Source organism: Rhinoderma darwinii, chromosome 4, assembly GCF_050947455.1.
Source record: "Rhinoderma darwinii isolate aRhiDar2 chromosome 4, aRhiDar2.hap1, whole genome shotgun sequence".
Taxonomy (NCBI): Eukaryota; Metazoa; Chordata; class Amphibia; order Anura; family Rhinodermatidae; genus Rhinoderma; species Rhinoderma darwinii.
In genome coordinates, this window is record NC_134690.1 from 125,156,507 (window position 1) to 125,182,670 (window position 26,164).

The window sequence follows — 26,164 nt, forward strand, 5'->3', positions numbered from 1 at the left end:
AAAGCACAACTAATCCCGCAAAAAACAAGTCCTCATACAGCTATGTAGACGAAAAAATAAAAAAGTTATAGCTCTTTGAATGCGACTATAGAAAAACGAATAAAATAGCTTGGTCATTAGGGCCTAAAATGGGCTGGCCACTAAGGGGTTAAGTGTACATAAAAGAAGTGTAGAGTATGATATACAGTCAGGTGGGGAATGCAGACATGGAAAGTTGTTTCCACTGTTGGTTTTCTTTAATGTTTGCCTTGTATTTGATATTATATGTAACTGTGCCTTTAAATGCCTGGGCTAAACCAACTGAGGCTGAAGCAGGAGGGTAAGGTTTTCCATTATAGTTTGCTATAGAGAATGTTCTGGAAGGAGGGTGGAGCTAAGCTAATATATGCTTACCCTGCCCTGTCCAGTGTCAGTTAGTGGCAGTGAAGTTCAGCTTAGGATGGGCTGATAATAGGATGTAGTGTACTCTGAGGAGAAGTTATCCCTGGGCCTCTCAGCCACGAATGGGTCATAGTCTTCTGGCCTGGCTCAGCAGCTTAGTCATCCTACATGTTGCTTTTGTGTGGAAGATCTGTCTCTCTATCTCTATCTATCTATCTCTCTCTCTCTCTCTCCCCCCACATAAAGCTGCATGAGCCGGTCACCAGCCAGTATCTGTGTACAGGGGCGTAGCTAAAGGCTCATGGGCCCGGGTGCAAGAATTCAGCTTGGGCTCCCCAACACCACCATCATCAGACCCCTGCACGTGCCTATGCCCAGATGCCTTGCCCAACAGCCCCCATAGTATAATGCCCCCACACAGTATAATGCTCCCATAGCTGCCCCCACACAGTATAATGCCCCATAACAGCCCCATACCGTATAATGCTCCCCCATATCAGCCCCCACAGTATATGTCCCCACATAGCTGCCCCCATACATTATAGTGTCCCCCTTAGCCCCCTTAGCCCCCCATATCAGCTCCCCATACAGTATAATGCCCCCATATCCGCTCCCCATACAGTAAAATGCCCCCCATATCAGCTCCCCATACAGTACAATGCCCCCCATGTGAGCTACCCATACAGTACAATGCCCCCCATATGAGCTTCCCATACAGTATAATGCCCCCCATATGAGCTCCCCATACAGTATAATGCCCCTCCATATCAGCTCCCCATACAGTATAATGCCCCCCATATCAGCTCCCATACAGTATAATGCCCCCATATGAGCTACCCATACAGTATAACCCCCCCATATCAGCCCCATACAGTATAATGCCCCCCATATGAGCTCCCCATACAGTATAATCCCCCCATATCAGCCCCCCATACAGTATAATTCCCCATATCAGCCCCCCATACAGTATAATTCCCCCATGCAGTATAATGCCCCCATATGTGCATAATATAAAAATAACATAATTACTTACCTATCCCCGTGCCGGGTGGAGGATCCTTCGCCTCCTCCGGTATGTGCTATGAGTGACTCGGCGCAGACAGGCGCAATGATGTCACTACATCCCGCCAGCCTGCGTCGAGCCGCTCAGGGCACAGTGAATGCTGGATCAAGGAGATGTCAGCTCCTTGCTCCAGCATTGAATGGAACCGGTACCTCGTGAGTGACTCGCGACCCTCCAGAGGTCTTCACACGAATCCCCAGGGGGACGTGAACCCACAATGTGTAATGTATTGTGTTGTATTGTGCAGTTTGCGGTGGAGAGTGGAGGGGGGACTGTCATTTAACGGGCCCCCCCTCTCCACCGGAAACGGCACAATACAACACAATACATTACAATACAATACATTACATTACAATACATTACAAGCCAACACAATACAACACAACACAATACATTACAATACTCTGCAGATCACCTGGAGTCCTCCGCACCGAGTCTTCCACTGCACAGTCTGGAAGACGTGTCACGTGACAACACGGTCACATGGTACACTAAGTGTACCATGTGACTGTAACCAGGAAGTGCCGGCTTCACGGCACAGAAGATTTATTTAACAAGCATGTGGTATGGCAACGGGGGCGCGTGGGCCCCCCAGGCTTAGGGGCCCAGTCGCAACTGCAACCGCTGCGACCCCTATATCTACGCCACTGTCTGTGTATCACAGACATTAAGTGCTTTACAGTGCAAGGAGTGTGAGAGATACTGCTGAATGAAGGGGTCAGGTTCTGATGATTTATGTAAAGAAAGGAGTCAGATTAGGGAATGTGGTAGGCCTGTCTAAAAATATGTTTTTAGGGCATGCTTAAAAATGTGAATGCTGGGAATTAAGTGTCTGGGGTAGCGTATTCCAGAGGACTGGTGCAGCACGAGAAATGTCTTAGAGACGGGAGTGGGAGGTTTGGACTATGGAGCTCGTAATCTAAGCTCGTTGGCAGAACGTAGAGCACGGTTAGGGTGGTAAACCGAGATGAGGGAGGAAATGTAAGAAGGTGCAGCACTGTGGAGAGCTTTATGGGTGAGAGAAATTTGTTTCAATTGCATTCCAAAGTCAATGGGTAACCAGTGCAGTGACTCGCACAGGGTAGAGGCGTTGGTGTAGCGGATTTCCAGAAAGATGAGCCTTGCTGCTGCATTTAGGATAGAGGGGAGAGTTTAGTGAGGGGAAGACTGATTTAGTAATGAGAGTTTGGGCTGTTTCCAAAGTAAAAAATAAATTGAAGGATTGTGGAGATGTTTTTGAGGTGCAGGTGACGTGAGCATGCAAGTCATTAAATATAAGGTGTAAAGGAGAGATCAAACATAACCCCAAGATAGTGGGTGTGCTGCCTAGGATTCATGGTAGTTCTATACACCAAGATGGTCACATCAAATTTAGGTAGGTTGTTAGATGGTGGAAATCCAAGGGACTCCGTTTTTGAAAGATTTTGTTTCAGATAAAGAGATGACATGTTAGAGACAGCAGACAGACAATCGCTTATGTTTTTTTATTAGAGCAGGGGTGATGTCCCGGGAAGGGGTATATAACTGGGTGACATCAAAGTAGAATTGGTACTGGAAGCCGAATCTGCTAATAGTTTGTCCAATAGGTGCTGTGTAAAGAGAAAAGAGGAGCGGACCTAGGACTGATCCCTGAGGAACCCCAACAGGGAGGGGATGTGGGGCCAGCAAATAATACACCGAACAAGCGGTCAGAAATAGGAAGAAAGCCAAGAGAGAGCCGTGTCTTTAAGACCAATAGAGTAGAGCATATTGAGCAGGAGTTGGTGGTCTACTGTGTCAGACACTTCAGAGAGATCCAGAAAACTCAATGGAGAGTAGTTGCCCTTGGATTTAGCCGTTAGGAGATCATTTGAGGTTTTAGCGGATTAAGCAAGAGCTGACCAATCATTCCAGGAGTTTATAGTTGAAGAGGAGATTGCTGAGTGTTAATAGCATGTAGATTTCTGCATGTGTGATGGGTAGAGATTGCTTGATAGTAAAGGAGAACAGGTTGCGATCAGAGTGCGGGAGAGGAGCGTTAATAAAGTCAGAAACTGAGCAGAGCCTGAAGAATTACTCCTAAATTATTTTTTTACAGTTAATCGTTTGCTTATATATCTATATACCGTATATCTCATTAACATACACAGGATCATATGCAATACATATTAGACTGTGTTCACATCTGCATTGTGGATTATGTTTATAACAGAAGCCAGAGCTAAGTGCCAGATTTGTGGCAGGACAGAAGCCAGTGTCACGTAATGGGCCCCATTCATCAGGTTAGTTCGAGTTTCACCAAGATGTCCGCAGCTCCATTTTTCCCTGTCAAATTTGACAGAATCTGTGATAGAGCCCCCAATGCATTTGTGAACACAGCCTCATAGATGCATCAAAATTCTGTCTGGTTGTCAATTATGAGCACATTTTAATAAAATTCCCACTTATATATTTGTCCTACTGTCCATTAATTTAGGTCAGTAAAGCAGAGCGTTATTGCTATCGCTACATGATTCATGCTATTTTGCATGTTATATTTATCATAATTAACTATTTTCATTAATTCCTGGTAACTTAATGTATATATAAAACACAATTTCCTGTTTTACATGAATTTGAATGTATTTTCTATTTCATATAAATTTCTAATTGAAACTAAAAATTGTGGCTACAGCCTTGATCACTACAGTCAATGAGTGTCAATCTTTAAGGTCGAAGTTCACAGCTGAGGTCAGGTCAGAGGTCAAGTATCCGTTCTCACACACTCTTAGATGTGTTTGTATTTTAACTACTTATTGAGCGTTTTGTTACTATATTTTGGCTAAATCTGTCTAGACTTGCAGTATATGTGTTATTGTTTGCTACACTGGTATGTTTTATGCCTTAATTAATACTGGCAGATGCCCTCTTTTTCTACAATATTGAACTGCTCTCTAGGATATGTTAACCTCTGAATAAAGGCAACAACCTAGGGAAATTATGATCTCAAGAGATTTGGAAGCAAACTGAGCACATTAACATTTAGCATGATTGAACTAACAAAACCAATATATTCAAATCACAAATGGTCTATATATCTTGGAACAACACATGTAGTCTAAGGGCTTATACAGACAAGCGTAATACTTGTCCGTTGAAATAACTGACCGCACACGGACCCATTCATTTTAAGGGAGCTATTCAGATGTGTGAGTTTCACACAGCGAGTGTCCTAAATTGCGGCATTTTTGTGCACCTTATTGCCCATTGAGGTCTATAGGTGCGTGAAAACCACAAACAGCACACTGCAGTCCGTGTTTCATGCATCAGTTACAAAGAAATGCAGAGAAATTACATTTTTATTTTTTTTAAATTGCTTGCACAGATGTGAAAAAAGCATGCCACATGCAACTCACACTGATGGCACACGGACATGAACTGCTGAAAATACGGTTTGTTTTTTTACACAAGCAAATCGGACACGCTCGTGTCAATGTAGCCTTACACTAGCATTAGATATTTCTTACCGATCCACAGACGAATGTGTACAAGTGTCATACAGGATGGGTTTTAAAGGGGTTGTTTTATACTCCCTAGAACAGAACACTAGGCACTCCGTGCACCGCCATATGGTGCCTCCGAACGGGCACTATATTAGAGATAGTCTTCCCTTGAAGCAATGCTTGAAATTAAACATGCCATTATTTTTTCTGTATGAAACTGACAGAGAAAACCTCTGTTTGCCTCCACATGAAATCAGAAGCATACAAAGATACAGTAGGACCTTATAGACTGCTATGGGTTCCATATTACAACTCCATAGAGCTCAGAGGTTGTGCCGAGCCATAATACACGGATGAGTCCTCCACTACAGTCATTTTCTTTTTTTGATAATGTGCTGAAATTCTTTTCTGAAAAGCTGACAGATCCGCTATAAATTTGACTACATTTGACAAAAACAAGCAAACTTCGGGGAAGAACTGTTGAGAACGTGTTGTTCAAATCTGTAATATGCTGCTTTTGGAATCCACAAAAAAAAAATTAATATGCTCCACCAAATGCCGTACTTTGGAGTTATTCTACCCCGGAAGCTTTTTTTTTCTATGGGATAATACTGTGTCTCATGGAGGGACCACACAGAGGCTCCTGCAGCTCCTACAGCTTTGTAAATCTCCTTGTACCGTCTTTGAATGATATTATTTGACACTTTATAAGATTCTTTTCCTCACACGGAGGCTGCTTACACGATTCATCAGACATCACAAATCAATCTGTAGAAGAGTTACCATAGAGTGGGGGGAAACCAAAAAATTTGGTTACTTCCACACTAGAATCTTTTGTATGTTTTCAAGTGCTGCAAAGATTTCACAACTAATGCGTTTGCGGCATCCAGTGGTGGAGCTATAGGGGATGGCCCGGCCCTAAAGTCTGATGGGTCCAAACACCCCTCTGTCACATAAGAAGACGTCCGTATTATAAATTGCACATAGTCGGTGGAGGGCCCTGTTACAGATTTTACATTAAAGCCCCGGAACTTCATGTTATGTCTCTGGCTGCATGAGTTGTCCAGTCTGTACTCCATTGACCTTAATGTGAAAAAAATAGGGGAAAAGATATATCTTCTCCGGTAAAAGAGACAATAGAGCCGTCAATGGAGAATGGATTGTACAACTGATGCAAATGTGAATGCAGCCATACCCTATTATTTGTTAGCATAGTGTTAATGTCCTTGGGACCTAACTAGCCAGGTCCCATTGACTGCACCTGGGACAGTGGCTATTAGTGAAAAGGAACTCCAAATCGTTGCCATAATTGACATCTGCATGCCACAGGACGCTTTCCATGTGGACCTGTCTTATTCAGGGGGTGTGGTGTTGACCACAATAATAATGTTTTGCAATAGCAAAAATTCTGTGCAACTAATCTATCAACCACTAGGTGGCAGGATTGTAGTCCTAAATGGAAATTTTCTGGTGTGCAGCAGCAGTTGAAAATCATTCAAAGAATTCACAGAAAAGCAGTGGAAGGTTTACAACTTCATAAAACTGTATTGCCCTGAAACAGAATTTTTCTGCAATTTGTCACATCGGTTTTATAGGTTAGTGTAGCAGTAATGATTATTACATATGAAATGGAAGAGCGTTACAGAACAACATTGCTGTGAGCACATGGTTATTTTGCAGATGTAATAGTCTGGATTACACTTACTTATTTCATACCTATGGCAGCGTCTTTGTTAAATGTTTCTCTATACGAATCTTAAAGAAGCAGAGATGTGTTTGCTATGTTCATGTGCACCTTCACATATTTTGAGATCACAAAAAAAAAACAGCAGTTAGACTGGAGAAGTAGAATATAATGTACAATAATAAACATTCTTTTTGTACCTGACAAAAATTGACCGTTGTCCCCCACGCACACCCTCACATCTGGACAATACATAGGAAAACATATTTTCCACTATTAGGGCTAGTTCACATGGCGGATTTTGCATGGCTGGTCCTGCTGCAAAATCTGCCACGGAACTATTCCTCCGAAGGAAGGAAAATTCCTCCCTCCCATTGACAATGGGTGGTTTGGGCGGAATCTGCCCAAAGATCTAGCAGGACGCTTCTTTTTCCTGCTAGCTGAAATAATCAGCTAGCGGAGAAAATGAAGTGTCCAACTCCTATTAAAATGATTGGGATTCAGAATTTTGCGGCGGAATCCGTGGCAAATTTCTCCTGCAAAATTCCTCTATGTGAACGTACCCTTAAAGTACATATCCAGCCGAATATTATCTTACTCTAAAGTGCCACCTCCCTGCACTAGTGTTGAGTGATACGTGCCCCCCACCTAAGTTGTAGACTGTAGAGTATGGTCTACTAATGTAAAAAATGCAAGGGAATTTAGAAGTAAATGGCACATCCACAAAGCAGAAGAACTGTTCAGTCAGCACCTGAACCAACAAGTATTTCTTTGCTTCTCCTTTTCAGGTGGAAATATGTGGACATATATATATATCCTCTCTGAGTATGTGGGATTGATCCAGACAAAAAGATTTTAATTTAAATTCCCCACTGCTGACCTGTGTATCCATCAGCAGTATATGACTAAGGGCCTGCTCACATCACCATTCGCTTTCCGTTCTGGGGTTCCGTTGGAGGTTTCCGTCGGGTGAACCCCGCACCGGAAAGTGAAAGTGAAACCACAGCTTCCGTTTCAGTCACCATTGATATCAATGGTGACGGAAACATCGCTAATGGTTTCCGTTCGTCACCATTCCCGCAGGTTTCCGGTTTTCCGACGGAATCAATAGCGCAGTCGACTCCGCTATTGATTCCGTCGGAAAACCGGAAACCTGTCGGAGTGGTGATGAATGGAAACCATTAGTGATGTTTCCGTCACCATTGAGATCAATGGTGACTGAAACGGAAGCTGTGGTTTCACTTTCACTTTCCGTTGCGGGGTTCACCCGACGGAAACCTCTGACGGAACCCCGGAACGGAAAGCGAACGGTGATGTGAGCAGGCCCTTACCCAGTCTAAGGCTTCTTTCACGCTAGCGTTAGTATACGTTTACCTCTCTTCCGTCAGAGGAATGAAAAGGTTCCGTTAGAATTACTATTGATTTCAACAGTAATTCTTTTGTTTCAGTTGCTTTCAGTTTGTCTCTATTCGCTAGGATTCAGGTTTTTTGAACGGAAACAAAAGCTCTGCAGATGTCACTTTTGTTTCTGTGAAAAAAAAACGGAAACCTAGCGCATGGAGACAAATGGAAAGCAACTAAAACAAAAGAATTATGGTAATTCTAACGGAACCGTTGCTTCCCGTTTAATGTTTCAATCCTCTCTTCCTCCGACGGAAAAGAGGTAAACGTATACTAACACTAGTGTGAACTTAGCCTTAGTTAATAAAGTTATTATAGGATGAAAAGTTCATTTGTTGCGTTTTCTTATTTGATGTGTTGTGTTGTATTAGTGAATGGTAACATTCTTGTTTACACAGGATGAAAACGTACAAACTTAGGGCGGATTTACACGAACGTGATTTACGTCCGCACGGACCTATGCAAGTCTATGGGGCAGTGCAGACTCACGACAGGTTCTATATTTCTGCCTTTTTCGCGCATCACGCACCCATTGAAGTCAATGGGTAAGTGAAAATCACGCGCACCACACGGAATCACTTCCGTGGGACGCGCGTTATTCGCGCAACAGCAGTAAAAAGATGAATGTAAACAGAAAAGCACCACATGCTTTTCTGTTTACAAACATCCAAACGGAGTGTCATTAATGATGGCGGCTGCGTGAAAAGCACGCAGCCGCGCACCACATGAACATGACACACGGAGCTGTCAAGTGCCTTTTGCGCACGCAAAACGGCGCGTTTTTTGCGTGCGCAAAACGCACACGTTCATGTAAATCCGCCCTTAGGCCTAGTTCACACCGTTTTTTGCAGGCAGAAAGATTTTGAACTGCCAGCGTTGTTTTAAGGCCTTATTCACACGGACATGTCCGTTTTGTGTACGCAAAAAATGCTGCGTTTTGCGCGCGCAAAAGGTCCGCGTGTCATCAGCATATGATGCGCGGCTGCGTGATTTTCGCGCAGCCGGCATCATGATGACACTCGTGCTTTTCTGTTTGTAAACAGAAAACCAGTTTCTTTTACTGCTGTTTCGCGAATCACGTGCGGAACCCGGAAGTGCTTCCTTGGGCCGAGCGAGATTTGCACGCACGCATGGACTTCAATGGATGTGTGCAGCGCAAAACACGGGCAAGTATAGGACATGTCATGAGTTTCACGCAGCGGACATACGCTGCGTGAAAATCACTGAAAGTCTGAACGGCCCCATTCATTAACATTGGTCCGTGCGACGCGCGTGATTTCCACGCGCGTAGCAGGGACGCATTATACGTTCGTGTGAATAAGGCCTAACACTTTTTTTTTTGTGGTTTTTTTTCAGTGCTGAATCTAATGCAAGTACCGCAGGCAAAAAACGCTCAGAAATGAGCGATGCAGGTTTTTTCTGCCTCCCTTTGATTTCAATGGGAGGTCAGAAGGGAAAACTGTTCAATTAAAGAGCAAGACGTTTTGTTTTTTTCACAATCGGCCAAATGCCGCTCAGGAAAAAAAATGCCTCTGCCGCCCATTTTTTTTTCTGCAAGCGGCCAAGTGCTGCCCAGGAAAAAAAAACGCCCCTGCCTCCCATTGAAATCAATGGGGGGGGGATTTGGACAGTTTTTTGCCGCTGATTCTGACACAGTTTCCACGCCAAAATCCATGCCAAATGTTTTTTCATTTCAGAAAAGAAAAATAATAGATTTTCTTTTCATTGGACAACCGCTTAATGCACTACCTAGTGGGAGCTGTGTGGCGTTACCTACAGGGGGCTGTGTGGCACTACATGCAGGGGGCTGTGTGGCACTACATGCAGGGGGCAGTGTAGCACTACATGCTGGGGGCAGTGTGGCATTACCTACAGGGGCTATGTGGCACTACCTACAAGGGGGGCTATGTGGCACTACCTACAAGGGGGGCTATGTGGCACTACCTACAGGGGGGCTGTGGCACTACCTACAGAGGGCAGTGTGTGGCATTATCTAGAGAGGGAAGTGTGCGGCCAAAAATTTACAAATTGACAAAACGGGTCAAAATCGCAAACACGGAACGGAAACGGAACGAATGCAAAACAGACCAAAACGGATGTTTTTATCGGCTGACACTCGGACCCTGTCGTGTGAATAGAACCTAAGTATTATTATCATTTGCACTATACCCCATACAGGTTTTTATTATGGCTCTATATAAAACGGCACCTCCTATAAACTGACCAAATGCAATACTGTCAAAATCTGTGGGAGAACTAGATAAATCATATTAAACATGTCTTAGGCTTAGTTCACATCTATGCCAGGGCTCCGTTCAGGCGTTTCCGTCTGAGCTTTCTGAAAGAACGGAACCCTGACTGAAACGTAGGTTTCCATTTGCATCACCATTGATTTCAATGGTGGCGGAACCGGTGCAAATGGTTTCCGTTTGCCTCTGTCGTGCAAGGGTGCCGTTGACTGCGCTATTCATTCCGTCAAAACGACGGGACCCTTGCACCATGGAGACAAACGGAAACCATTTGCACCAAATCCGTCACCTCTGAAATCAATGGTGATGCAAACGGAAACCTATGTTTTCCGTTTGTTTCAGTCAGCGTTCCGGTCTGACGGAAAGCTCAGACGGAATGCCTGAACGCAGATGTGAACGAAGCCATAGGCATTCTAAGGTTGTCTCAGTCTGGCCACATGGCTATTACTCTGTAGTGATTTTATTACTATGTATGTTATACTGTTTTTTGGATTTCTATCCACTGTATGGCAATTTATGTAATTTTTGAAGCACGAAGCTCATTACTATTAGTGATCTTTTGGCACTTGTTACTTTACTGTTCATATTACTATGTATACGGTCTCTTCTTGCTGCTGTAAGCAGTGCACATTCATAATAATATTACGTTTTCAGGCTTTAAGAGATAATGCTTTTATATGTTCTGTATACACTTAACTACGATTTTTTTCATGTTTTTAACATTGTGATGTATCAAAAAGCTGTGGATATTATAATACGGTGTCATACAGCTCTTTAACATTCTTTAAGATGCAGAATTATTACTAAACGTTGGTCTGTCTGAAAAAACCCCAAGACTTTAAGGCTGGGTTCACACACCCTATTTACGGACGTAATTCGGGCGTTTTAGCCCCGAATTACGTCCGAAAATACGGCTCCAAAGCGTTGGCAAACATCTCCCCTTTCATTTGAATGGGTTTTACGATGTACTGTGCCGACGGTAATTTTTTTTACGCGCCGCTGTCAAAAGACGGCGCGTAAAAAAGACGCCCGCGTCAAAGAAGTGCATGTCACTTCTTGAGACGTAATTGGAGCCGTTTTCCATTGACTCCATGGAAAAACAGCTCCAATTACATCCGTAATGGACGCAGCGAAAAGCGCCTGCAACATGCCATTACATCTGAAATTCCGGAGCTGTTTTCTCCTGAAAACAGCTCCGTAATTTCAGTCGTATTGGACGCTGCCGTGTGAACATACCCTAATGGTCCTATCTTCACTATGGCCGTGATAACACCTGACAATCTATTCCTTTCTAATGTAATGCCCGTACACAAAGGGCCGGCTTTCTCCATATTACTGTACCCAGAACATGGAAACTTTTTCCTGTGTCTGTTTATTTTATGAAATAAAACATAACATTGTTAATTGTTGTCACTGATTGATTAATGTTTATTAGAACAGTGCTGAAATGTTGTGTACATGATATATCTTCTCACAGGGAACTCACTGGCTAATATTTATATGAAGAAAACAATATCCTCCGCAGTCAGCAGTCCTTTCTCTGGTCATACGATATTCATATAGTAAAGGGGTTCTGACAATGATGGATCTTCTCAGGAAACTTCATAGTGCTTGATTGAGTTTGTATTTCCACTTCCCAGTGATTCCCTGTGTGTTTTCACATTGTTAAAATGACCTTATTTTGACTCCCTGAAAACTATTTCAGAAATGTTACTTATTTTTCCCTTTGCCTTTTTTTAACCGGTTGTACATGAAAATCTATCTTTTTATCTATCTAGAGTGGATATAAAAAGTCTACACCCCCCTGTTAAAATACCAGGTTTTTGTCATGTCAAAAAATCAGTACAAGATGAATAATTTTAGAACTTTTTCCACCTTTAATGGGACCCATAATCTGTACAATTCCATTGAAAAACAAACTGAAATTAATTAGAGGGGAAAAATAAAAATAACAAAACTACAATAATGTGGTTGCATAAGTGTGAATACCCTCTTATATTTTGGGATGTGGTTTTGTTCAGAATTATCCAATCACAATTAAAATCATGTTAAATAGTAGTCAGTACACAGCTGACATTATTTATAGTGATTCTGAGTAACCCCATGTAAATTTCAGCTGTTCTATTAGGATTTTTGGGACATTTACTTTGTTGCATGTGACAGCAAAAGCTATGGTTCGTAAAGAGCTTAAAACATGTCAAAGGGATGTGATTGTTGAAAGGCATCAGTCAGGAGAAGGGTATCAAAGAATTTCCAAGGCATTAGATATACCATGGAAAGCAGTGAAGACGGTCATCAAGAAGTGGATTACATTTGGCACAACGGTGACATTACCAAGAACTGGATGTCCCTCAAAACTTGATGAAAAGACAATGCGAAAATTGGTCCGGGAGGCTACCAAGAGGCCTACAGCAACATTAAAGAAGCTGCAGGACTTTCTGGCAAGTACTGGTTTTGTAGTGCATGTGACAATCTCCCGTATTCTTCATATGTCTGGGCTGTGGGGTAGGGTGGCAAGTCGGAAGCCTTTTCTAACAAAGAAAAAAACATCCAAGACCGGCTATGTTTTGCAAAGACCTACATCAAGTCTGCCAAAAGCATGTGGGAAAATGTGTTATGGTCTGATGAGACAAAGGTTGAACTGTTTGGCCATAATTCCAAAAGGTATGTTTGGCATAAAGCCAACACTGCACATCACCAAAAGAACACCATACCCACAGTGAAGCATGGTGGAGGCAGCATTATGCTTTGGGGTCGTTTTTCTGCAGCTGGAACTGTGGCTTTAGTCTTGGTGGTTTGTGTTTGTTGTTGACTATTTAACCCCGCAGCCATTTATCAGATTTTCATTTTCGTTTTTTCCTCCCCACCTTCCAAAAGCCATAACTTTTTTATTTTTCCGTCTATATAGTCCTATGAGGGCTTGATTTGTAGTTGTAGTTTTTCGTAGCACCATTTATTGTGCCATATAATGTACTAGGAAATGGGGAAAAAATTATTTGTGGGGTAGAAAATAAAAAAACAGGGAATCCAACATTGTTTTTTGCGCTTCGTTTTTACGGAATTCACTGTGCAATTAAAACAACGTTCACTTTATTGTGTGTGTCAATACAATTACAGCGATACCAAATATATATTGTTTTTTCTATATTTTACTACTTTTACAAGTAAAAACGTTAGTGTAAAAAATAAAATTAATTTTGTGTCACCAAGTTCTGAGAGCCATAATTTTTTTATTTTCCATCGATTAAGTGGTATGAGGGCTTATTTTTTGCGGGATAAGCTGTAGTTTTTAATGATACAATTTTGGGGTACATGCCCCGTTTTGATCACTTTTTATTTCATTTTTTTGTGGGAGATGAGGTGACAAAAAATAGAGATTCTGGCGTTTACATTTTTTTTTGTTAAATAATGATAAATTGTAACAGTTCAGACTTTTACAGGATGTGGCAATACCAATTCTGTTTTTTTTTTTTTACTATGCTCTAGGGGGAAATGGAAAAAGGTTTTTTTTTTTACTTTTAATATATTATTTTTTTTTTACATAAAAACAACAACTTTATTTTACTAATTTTTATTTATTTCTTTTTTTATTAGTCCCCCTAAGGGGACTTCAACCAGTGATCGTTAGATCGCTTGCACTATATACTGCAATACTAATGTATTGCAGTATATCGTGATTCTGACACGCCTCTATTAAGCCCTGCCAGAGGCAGCGCTTAATAGGAGCACAAAGATGGCGGACCTGGGGCTTTCATTAGGCCCCCAGGCAGCCATAGCAACCATCACCACCCCGCGATTGCATTGCGGGGGGTGCGATGAGCTGTTAGAGGGGTCATCCCCCTCTTTCAAACGATTGAAATGCCGCGGTCGCTATTGACCGAGGTATTTAACCCCTTAAGGACGCAGCCTAGTTTTGGCCTTAAGGCTCAGAGCCCATTTTTCAAATCTGACATATTTCACTTTATGTGGTAATAACGTCGGAATGCTTAAACCTACCCAAGCGATTCTGAGATTGTTTTCTCGTGACACATTGGGCTTCATGTTCGTGGTAAAATTTGGTCGATATATTCAGTGTTTATTGGTGAAAAATTGCAAAATTTAGAGAAAAATTTGAAAAAATAGCATTTATCAGAATTTAAATGCATCTGCTTGTAAAACAGACAGTTATACCACCCAAAATAGTTACTAGTTCACATTTCCCATATGTCTACTTTAGATTGGCATAGTTTTTTGAACATTTTTTTATTTTTCTTGGACGTTACAAGGCTTAGAACATAAACAGCAATTTCTCATATTTTTAAGAAAATTTCAAACACCCTTTTTTTTTAAGGTACCTCTTGAGTTCTGAAGTGGCTTTGTGGGGCCTATGTATTAGATACCCTGATAAAACACCCCATTTTAAAAACTAGACCCGTCAAAGTATTCAAAACAGCATTTAGAAAGTTTTTTAACCCTTCAGGCATTTCACAGGAATTAAAGCAAAGTGGAGGTGAAATTTGCAAATTTAATTTTTCTTGCTGAATTTCAATTTTATTCATTTTTTTTCCTGTAACACAGAAGGTTTTACCAGAGAAACACTACTAAATATGTATTGTCCAGATTCTGCAGTTTTTAGAAATGTCCCACATGTGGCTCTAGTGCACTCGTGGACTAAAACACAAGCCCTAGAAGCAAAGAAGCACCTAGTGCATTTTGAGTCCTCTTTTTTATTAGAATATATTTTAGGCAGCATGCCAGGTTTGAAGAGGTGTTGAGGTGCCAAAACAGTAGGAATCCCCCAATAGTGACCCCATTTTGGAAACTACACCCCTCAAGGAATTAATTTATGGTTGTTGTTACCATTTTGACCACACAGTTTTTTCACAGCACGTATTTGAATTGGGGTGTGAAATGAAAAAAATTTCATTTTTTCCAATAAAATGTAATTTGTGATCAAAATTTCTTATTTTCACAGGGAATAAAATACCCCATTTTGTTGCCCAATTTGTCCTTAGTGTGGCAATACCCCATTTGTGGTGATAAACTGCCGTTTGGGCTCATGGGAGGGCTCAGAAGGAAAGGAGCGCTATGTGTTTGTTCGAGTCCAGATTTTGCTGGATTGGTTTTCGGGTGCCATGTCGCATTTGCAGAGCCTCAGAGGTATCAAAGCAATGGAAACCCACCTGAAGTGACCCCATTTTGGAAACTACACCCCTCAAGGAATTCATTTATGGGTAATGTGACCATTTAGACCCCATAGTTTCTTCACAGAACTTATTTGAATTGGGCTTGGTATGAAAAAAAAATATATTTTTTCCAATAATATGTAATTTTAGCTCAAAAATTCTTATTTTCACAAGAAATAAAATACCCCATTTTGTTGCCCAATTTGTCCTTAGTGTGGCAATACCCCATTTGTGGTGATAAACTGCCGTTTGGGCCCATGGGAGGGCTCAGAAGGAAAGGACAACCATTTGGCCTACTGGGGATTTTCTAGTGCGAAGTCATGTATGCAGAAGCACCTGAGGTACCAGTACAGTTGAAACCCGCAAGAAGTGACCCCGTTTTAAAAACTACACCCTTAAGGCATTCATCTAGAGGTGTAGTGAGCATTTTGACCGGAGACCTACACCCCAAAACTGTAATGTGGGTTCTCCCGGGTATGGCAATACCCTACATGTGGCTGTTATCAGCTGCCTGGGCACACAGCAGGGCTCAGAGGGGAAAGACGAGGGGGGATAAGCTGTGCGGAGTGCATCAGGGTAAGTAAAATTGGGGTAAATTATAAATCAAGGGATGTATGATAAATTTTAAAACACTCTTTCATACAGAGCTCTGGTTATTCGGCACACGTGTCACATTGATATATTGTGTCATCCCTTATAGCAGACTTTGCACCTCTTTTGACTTTTTCCCTTCTTGCCAGTTTGGGGAACTTCTCCTGGAAAGTGTTGCCCTGGTTCGATGCGTGTGGCCTCGCTTCCAGAAGTACTGGGTGCCCCCCCCTTCTTGGTCCCTAAAGATTAGGTTCTTGATAATCACCTCTTGAAATTCCAGGAAAGTTCCCGTCTGGCCTGCACATCGACGTAGCACGTACGCATTGTACAAAGCCATCTGTATGATGTGCCCGCCCAGCTTCTTATACCACACCGCATGGCGCTGTAGGGCTTCAGGATTTGATCTGACAAGTCCATCCCTCCCATGTACCTATTGTAGTCCAGGATGCAGTCTGGTTTGGGGGTGGCCTTTCCTTCATATATCCTAAATCTGTAGGTATACCCTGATGCACTCTCGCACAGCTTAGACATCTTCACACCATACCAAGGTACTCGCTGAATTGAACCCTCCTTTAAAATGTACCAAGGACTCATCAATAGAAATACACTTCTCGGGGGTGTATGCTTGGGAAAACCGGGCACTGAAACAGTCTAATAGGGGTCTCCGTTTATACAAACAGTCAAAACTGGGGTCATCTCGGGGTGGGCACGGCTCATTATCAGTATAATGTAAGAAGCGAAGTATTGCCTCATTTATTTACTTTTTTAGGTTCCAGTTCAGTTCTGAAGTTGCTTTGAGGGGCCCATATATTAGAAACCCCTATCAAACACCCCATTTTAGAAACTAGACCCCTCAAAGTATTCACAACAGCATTTAGAAAGTTTATGAACCCTTTAGGTGTTTCACAGAAATTTAGAGCAAAGTAGAGGTGAAGTTGAAATTTTTTTTTGGTCAGAAAATCCTCTTTATACCATTTTTTTTACAACACAAAAGGATTTATCAGAGAAACGCAACTTAATACGTATTGCCCAGATTCAGCAGTTTAGAGAAATATCCCACATGTGGCCCTCGGGCGGTAATGGACTGAAGCACCGGCCTCCGAAGCAAAGGAGCACCTAGTGGATTTTGAGGCCTCTTTTTTATTAGGCACCATGTCCGGTTTGAAGAGGTCTTGTGGTGCCAAAACATTGGAAACCCCCCAAAAGTGACCCCATTTTGGAAACTAGACCCCTTGAGGAATTCATTGTAGTTTTAATGGGGTGCATGCGGCTTTTTGATCAGTTTTTATTCTATTTTTAGGTGGCGTGGTGACTAAAAAACAGCAATTCTACTATTGTTTTTTTTTCTTTTTTTTTTACAGCGTTCACCGTGCGCTATAAATGACATATTCACTTTATTCTGCAGGGCAATACGATTACGGCGATACCAGATGTTTATAGTTTTTTTTATGTCTTATGGCGTTTGCACAATAAAATACGTTTTGTAAAAAATCATTCACTTTTTGTGTTACCATATTCTAAGAGCCAGAACTTTTTTATTTTTCAATCAATAAAGCCGTGCGAGGACTTATTTTTTGCGTAAAGAACTGTAGTTTCGATCAGTACCATTTTTAGGTACATGCGACTTTTTGATCTCTTTTTATTCCATTTTTTGGGAGGTGAAGTGACCAAACAATTGTGATTTGTGGTACGGTTTATTATTATTTTCTTTTACGGCGTTCACCGTGCGGGATAAATAACGAAATAATGTTGTATTTCAGGCCGTTACGGACGCGGCGATACCAATTATGTATAGTTTATTTTTTTGTTTATATATTTTTATTAATAATAAATGACTGATAAGGTAAAAAGGGGGATTTTAAATTACTTACTTTAAATTACTTTGAAAACTTTTATTTTCTTATTTTGACACATCTTTTTTTAACTTTTTTTGTACTTTATTACTTTGTCCCACTAGGGGACTTGAGGGCAGGAGGCCCTGATCGCTATTCTAATACACTGCACTACATGCGTAGTGCAGTGTATTAGAACTGTCAGCTACTCACTGACAGCAAGCATAGTGGGTCCTGACGTTGTCAGGACCCACTAGGCTTCCGTCTATGGCATAGCCGGACGCCATTGTTTGGTGTCCGGTTGCCATAGTCATCATCGCCGGCCGCTATCGTGTAGCAGGCCGGCGATGGCAGCTTAACCCCTAAAAAGCCGCGATCTCTATAGAACGCGGCTTTTAAGGGGTTAATCAGCGGGGACACAGCGATCGGTCCCCGCTGTAGGAGCTGTGACAGCTGCTGAACAAGACAGCAGCTGTCACAGCTCCTGTATGTGTCGGGATGACGGCCGAAACGGCCGTTACTCGCGAGACGTACTATTAGGTCATGGAGCGCGAACGCTATAGTTACCATGACCTAATAGTACGTCAAGGAGCGGGAAGGGGTTAACGAGTTAAACGAGCGGCATACAGCCAACACCCACATAGTATGGAGCGGGTTCACTCCGTGAGCCCGTTCCATACTTCCCGTACCCGACTTTGGCGTATGGATACGTCAAATGTCAGGAAGGGGTTAAATAGCAACTGTTCACCCACCATAGTTTACACCAGTGGTGGTCAAGCCAACATTTTGTGGTGTCACATAAGGACCTTGTCCAAGTATTAAATGTTATTGCAATATAATTTTGCATTAAAAAATGTATTTGTTTTGCAATTTACCTTATGTTACAAAAATGCTCCAGCTTCGAGATATTGCCTTTGCGTCATAATGGCGCCCCTGGTGTTCAATCTGTATAATAATGTGCACATCCTCGTACTGAGCTGAATGAGGGAGAACGCATAAACACAGTTCTACTCCAACTACCACCAGCCAATAGAAAATGCCTTCTCTGCTGGTCAGTATAGAAGCGTGGAACTCTCCCCTCTCTAGTGAAACAGAATGATCTACCTATAGACAGGGAGGGGGAGGAGCTGCAGCAGAAAGGTCCATGATGCCTAATCATTATCCTAAGGAAGTCAGCTGTGCTATGTGAATTTGCCTGCCCCTGGGGGTTGCACATGAGGGCCATATACAGCCCTGGCTGCTAGTTGGGTATCATTCATTGAGGCCTTGAATGTCTGCCCTAGGCTGTCCTAGCCTGTGTGGAGAAGACCTTTAAAGGTTAAAGGTTCCCATTCACATTACATTAACATCGGTGGGACCAGCCGACCATTTATGGTGTATGGGGGTGTCCCAAGTCACCTCTGACAGCAGATATCAGGGGAAAGAAGGATAGGGCATGTTGGCTGTAATCATGCCTGATTATTTGTTCTCATAGGACAAAAGCCGCTGCCAAAAGAATCTGCCAATTATGTTGGTGCAAATAGTAACATAATGATTGAAAATCAGTTGAACGTGAAGTTTTCAATGGACACTACAATGACAATGGGATAATGTTATTTATTTCACCACATGTACAACATTCCATTTGTATGATAATCCATTGTATGCACTTGTCCCCCAAAAAATGCATCACATGTTAATTACAGTACATACGTCAAAAAACTTTGGTTGGTGGTGATTTGGTCACTAGGATCCAATCCAGGGAATAGACTAGTGCCTTTGCCAGTTGAACAGCTGCCACACTCCCACTGTTTAGACTTTTATGATTAAAACTGACTGTCATAAAAGTACTTTTTCGGTCTCCTATAGAGGAAAGCATTGATTGTCTGAGAGCTTCATATGCTAGGATATGCAGATAGTTACTGTCATGCTTTGTTTGGAAGGATTTTTCGGGAAACAATATTTTGATTGTTCAGTTATTTTTTCATCTAGGATAACACGAGCAGATTTCTGCCTATAACGAGTTGGCGCTTGTTTAAAGGCCCTTTTACAGAGGTCGATGCAAATTGTATGGGGATGAACGATCATTAATATGACCGTTCGTCCCCATACAGTTTGCATGTTGTTAACAGCACATCCCCTATTTAGACGGGAAGATGTGCTGCCGACAACAATTATTATTAATAGTAAAAAGTAGAAAAAAATCCACGGCACTCACCATTCAGTAGAATTTTCATTTAATGTTGCGGCAGGCAAACAAAGGCAGTATGGATGTGGAGCACAAGCCTACGGCCGTTCTACATGTACCCACGCTTTGTCAAGGCATTGTGCTCCACATCCATACTGCCTTTGTTTGCCTACCGCAACACTAAATGAAAATTCTACTGAATGGTGAGTGCCGTGGATTTTTTTTCTACTTTTTACTATTATACCTGTGCTTGTCTAATCACACCACTGAGCTCCACCTGTTGTGGATTCAATTGAACCCATATATATATATATATATATATATATATATATATATATATATATATATATGTGTGTGTGTGTGAACAAGGTATATTAATACATTTGGTGTATTTTTCTCCAAATTGAGTCAACAGATTTACATTGATGATAAGGATGGAAATGCATGTTGACATTATGGTATTTTTAGGGAGGTGGAGGGCTTGGGAAAGGGTCTGAAGTGGGACTAGTGTTTAGTATTTTTTAAATTTTAGAAAATATAAAAAAAAAAAAGTTTGTATTCTAGGATTAGTAGTCTTTACGCAAGGCATTGTAAAGGAACCTCAAGTAAAAAATACTAACACTCATAAAATGCCCTGAAACGTAGATAAAGTAGTTCACATAATAATTGTTAGGGGTGTGTCTGTCAACAGAGCATTGACTGGTTCCTTTAGCAACAGCAGAAATCTGAATGGAGCTCTTCATGTAATCTATAATACAATATATTCTGCAACTGAGGAGCAGTGCCAGATAAATAAGGCTATGCATGTAAATCTATTTACGTTTTTATGCATATTAAAGAGAACCTTTCACCTCCCCATTTCCGTTATTTAGATAACGGTGCCGTTCTATTTGGCGCCCGATATTTAAACAACCCCCCTGAACAGTCAATGGGGCGTGTACTGGAAAGGGGGCGTGTTACTATGGCTGTGACACTGTCCAATCAGATAGGGACAGTGTTACCGCAAGAGCGAGGAGAGAGTGTGCGATTGCAGTCTTTTCACCCAAATTGGCAAGGGGGCGTGTCACTGCTACGGACAGTGTAAGAGCTATGGAGAGGAGAGCGCGCTCTCATCTCTTCAGCTCTTGCGAGAGATCAGTCTTGTATTGTCTGCAGAACTGGCAAGGGGGAGTGTCACTGCTACGGACAGTGTAAGAGCTGGGGAGCGTTTACACAGTCTGTAGCAGGGACACGCCCCCTTGCCAGTTTGGCAGACAAAGTACAAGACTGATCTCTCACAATAGCTCTCCTCTCCCCAGCTCTTACACTGTCCGTAGCAGTGACACGCCCCCTTGCCAGTTTGGGTGAAAAGACTGCAATCACACACTCTCTGTCTCCTCGCTCTTGCTGTGGCACTGTCCATATCTGATTGGACAGTGTTACATCCATAGTAACACACCCCCTTGCCAGTACACGCCCCGTTGACTGTTCAGGGGGTTATTTAAATATCGGGCACCAAATATAACCACACCAATATCTAAATAACAGAGAGAGGTAGAAAAAAAATGTAAAGTGGCCCAGGGTTTGTGCACCCCTCCCCATTACATGCTGCACTCAGCTGCACATGTATGGGGAGGTGAAAGGTTCTCTTTAAATGTATATGTAAACTGTAAAATTATTTTCAATGATAAACCTAGATTGTAATTCACCAACTTCAATAAACCTATTAGGAGCAACAGATTATTAGTAGGTTGGTCATGGAGGGTAATTATAAAAAAAAAAATCACAACAGATTAGAATCTGACATGCATAATACTTCTGTGTGTTCATAGACCTAATGAGGACTGTGACCTATGGGCATCAGTAATAGCAGTGTGTTAGGACTATTGCTTCACAGCAAAGTTACAAGGGCAATAAACCTAATTTTTAAAAACATAACCAATATTCTACTTGCCACTCTCCTGTCTTGTTTTGTGGCGTTTGCCTTATTAAATTGTTCATGACACAGATGTATAATCTCCTAAATTGTACTGCCAAAAATAACTACCACCACCAATGTTATCTATTTCTATTTTGCTTAATTCCTGCTTTACTGAAAGATAAGAAAATACTTTTTTGCCCCTAAGGGTCAGATGGGTTGTATAGAGCTCTTTCCAGAAACCGTGCCTCAATTATCTATAGGCTTTGTTTGGTATTGCATCTCAGCCCAACTCGAATGAATAGGGCAGAGGTGCAATACCGCACACCACCTATAGACAAGTGGAATAACAATCACAGCCTTCTTTCTAATCTCATAAAAGTTTGTATATCCATGTATTTTTTTTTCTTTCCATTCTAAGAAAAATGTGCAGAATGTCTTGAATATTTTTCCAGAACTTTTAAGTTCAGAGTTTTTCCAGTTTCAGTGACTGTTGAATCAGCTCTTTGCTCTAGAAAAGAAAACAAATGGAATAAAATATGAATTGTACAAGCTATTGGGAAATGCTAAGGTGCAGCTCATACAATATTAAATGTCTTAAGTGCTAGGGCTAAACATTGCAAAGAAATAAGTTACGGACCATTCTGCTGTAAACACCTCTCTCAGTAAAGTTTTATGGTAGTCTTTTTAGTGCAATAGTCTATGAAGTCATAATGTGTTTTAGTGGGAAACATGATTTCACTGCACTTACTGGTCATAATGCCAGGTAACCAGCATAATAATTTATACACTATGAATCCAACATCGGCATTATTAAGTTCATAACATAAACAATATAGATGGTTATTACGAAATACAGCTATTAATAGTCAGGAAGTGCATATGCACATTATTGTGTTTAATATTTTATATTTTATTCAGTTTATCGTCTAAACTTATTGGACTGGAATTTGCTTTTGCTACATAAGATCCAGGAAATGCAGGTCCAGGTTAACCAATATTATGGTCTGGACTGCAATCAAATGGGATATGTAGTCTTCTAACATAGTTCCCTGTGTATCAGTTCTGCTGAAAAAAAAATTGTTAAAAAACTAAATTGCTGCAAACTTTTGTATTATTGGAGATATGAATGAAAACCATACTATGGAAAAGCAGTAAAAAAGCCAACCAATGGTTGAGAACATGAAAGCAAACATCTGCTTGGGTGCTATGCCATTATTACAGGTTTTCTACTCACTTCTTATAAACATTAGTTTCAAAAGGTATTTATTTGTATAAAATGGAAGTAGAAAAACATACACGTAGAATATTGATAGTCCCCTCGCAGTGGGACAGAATGGAGATTAGCTAAAATCAGAAAGTCATTACAATATGCGGGGAAGGGGAAGGGGAGGGACATAGGAAGGCGCAAAAAACCCGGACTTCCAAGAATAGCAAAAAATACAAATAAAAACAAGAGCCATAAAATTAACATTAGCAAATAGTCACATATTTAGGCAAACAATAGTCAAGTCTTGTACCCACAGTTTACCGCATGCATGCATATAAAGTCACATAAGGCATTTACAAAGTTACGGAATAGCGAAAATCAGGTACATGCGAGGAGGAGAGCCATGGGTCCCAGACCTTTACGGTAGACTGCAATTGAGTCATTTCTAACTGCCTCTAATTTTTCATATATAGCTATACAATTAATCCTGTCTATAACAGCAGAGAAATTCAAATGAGCAGTACACCACTTTGAGGCTATGTATATGCGAGCCGCTAGTAAGATATATTGCGCAAGTTTAAATTTAGAATTGGGCAGCTGGGGTGGAATAGCCCCTAACAAGCATACAGGTAGGCGTTTTGGGACTGTGAATTGACAAATGTCAGAAATTAAGGAACATACATCTGTCCGTAAGGCCTTTACTTGGGTGGCAAGACCACCAAGTATGGTACATAGTGCCTTCAGACGCACAGCCTCTAAAACAGACAGCAGGGACAATAAGATAAATAGTGTGGAGGCGTGCTGGAACAAAATACGTTCTATGTAGGAGTCTCAACCAAGGAGACTTGCCAGTTACATTTGCTGATAGTATCACATCACTGTCTCCATTGTGCAGGTGAAAGGCTGGTACCCATGTTCTCCCATTTCAGCATGTATGGAAGTTTAGTATCGTAGGGGGAGTATTGAAAATACTATATGTAGATCAGGGCGTAGCTAAAGGCTCATGGGCCCAGATGCAAAACTTCTCATGGCCGACAGCCCGCAGCTTTCAGCTGCATCGCTGGGTTCACCTAAGTGACCCAACGATGCAGCACTAGCAGCCAGGGGCGTCACTAAGGTCTTAAAATGTCAGGGGAAATGGCCCCAATACATATACCCCAAAAAAAATGTGTGTGCGTGTATGTATATGTGAATATAGGAGACAGCATATCTATAGCACTAAGACCCTATAGCTTTGGATAGTTTTAGATACATTGGCTCAGCAAACAGTATCACAGATGGGCTTAGATATATGGCCCAGTGTGCTGACATTGCGGCTCCAGCGCTGGACCCAGGAAAGGCAAGTATAAGAATTGCTTTGCTTTTTTATGAGTTACAAATTTCTTTTGTGTGTTTGGATTTTTTTACAAGTTCGGTTGTTGGACTGCTTCGGATTCGAGGACTCCTTCGATAACTGTTTTTTCATTCTCAATAAAATGGATAACAAGGGTTGTGTAGGATTTTTATTTCAATAAAAGGTTTTTTCTATGTCTTTGTATTTTTTTAAACTTTTTTACTACCTCCTTAGTATTGGCCACTGGCTGATTGACATCATCCATTACTAAGACGAGGCTTAATGTTTGACATGAAGAGGCTAACACTAACCCCCATTATTGCAACCAGGGGTACCGGAAAGAGCCGGATACGATCCAGTACCCAACCATATGTAGTGATAGCCAAGTACTGCAGCGGCCAAAGGCTGGTATTATTAGGCTGGGAAAGCCCAGAAACAGTGGCCTTTCCCATCCTGGTAATGCTAGGCTGCTGCTGGTTATAAAAATGCGGGATTTTTTTTTAAATGACGTGGGGTCCCCCCATTTTTCATAACCAGCCAGGTACAACATAGCAGCAGCAGGCTAGCCTTACCAAGGGCCACTGTTTTTGGCCTTTCCCAGCCTAATAATATTAACCTGCGGCCGCCCCAGTGATGGACCATTACTACAGATGGTCGGGTACTGGATCGTACCCGGCTCTTCCCTGCACCCCTGGTGGCGGTGGGTACCGGGTGTAATAATAGAGGTTAGTGTTAGCCTCTGTACCGTCTAACACTAAGCCCCTCCTTAGTAATGGACGCTGTCAATCAGTCAGCAGCCATTACTAAGGCGATAGTAATAAAGTTTATTTTATTGAAATAAAAACTCCCCACACAACCCTTGTTAACCATTTTAATGATAATAAAAAAAAAAGCCTCGAATCCTAGGTAGTCCAACGACCGAACCTTTAAAAAAACACAAAAATAAACATTAGCAAGGGCCTGTTCACATCACCGCAGCCCTTCCGTTGAGGGGTTCCTTCGGAGCAGTCGACTGCGCTATTCATTCCATCAAGAACAATGGAACCCTGTCACAACAGTGACAAACGGAAACCTTTAGCAACATTTCCGTCACCATTGATATCAATGGTGAGGGAAACGGAAGCTAAGGTTTGAGTTTGCCTTTCCATTGAGGGGTTACCCGATGGAAACCTCAGACGGAACCCCTCAACAGAAGGGCAACAGTGATGTGAACACAGCCTAACACATATGGTAGGCTTAGATACAGGGCCCATGTGCATGCCTGATACTTTGTTGGAACCTGTATCTGAGCCAGGGGCGTAACTAGGAAAGACTGGGCTCCATAGCAAACTTTTGACTGGGGCCCCCCCTCCCCTGAGTGTCACACAACCCCCCTTGTAAATAGTGCCTTTTTTACAGCCACCCTGTAGATAACGCCATACAGCCCCCACTGTAGAGAACGCCATACAGCCCACCTGTAGATAGTGCCATACATCCCCCTGTAGATAACGCCATACAGCCCCCCTGTAGATAAAGCCATACAGCCCCACTGTAGATAACGCCACACAGCCCCCACTGTAGAGAACGCCATACAGCCCCCCTGTAGATAGCACCATACAGCCCCCCTGTAGGTAACGCTATACAGCCCCCCTGTAGGTAACGCTATACAGCCCCCCCTGTAGGTAACACCATACAGCCCCCCTGTAGGTAACGCCATACAGCCCCCCCCCCGTAGGTAATGCCATACAGCC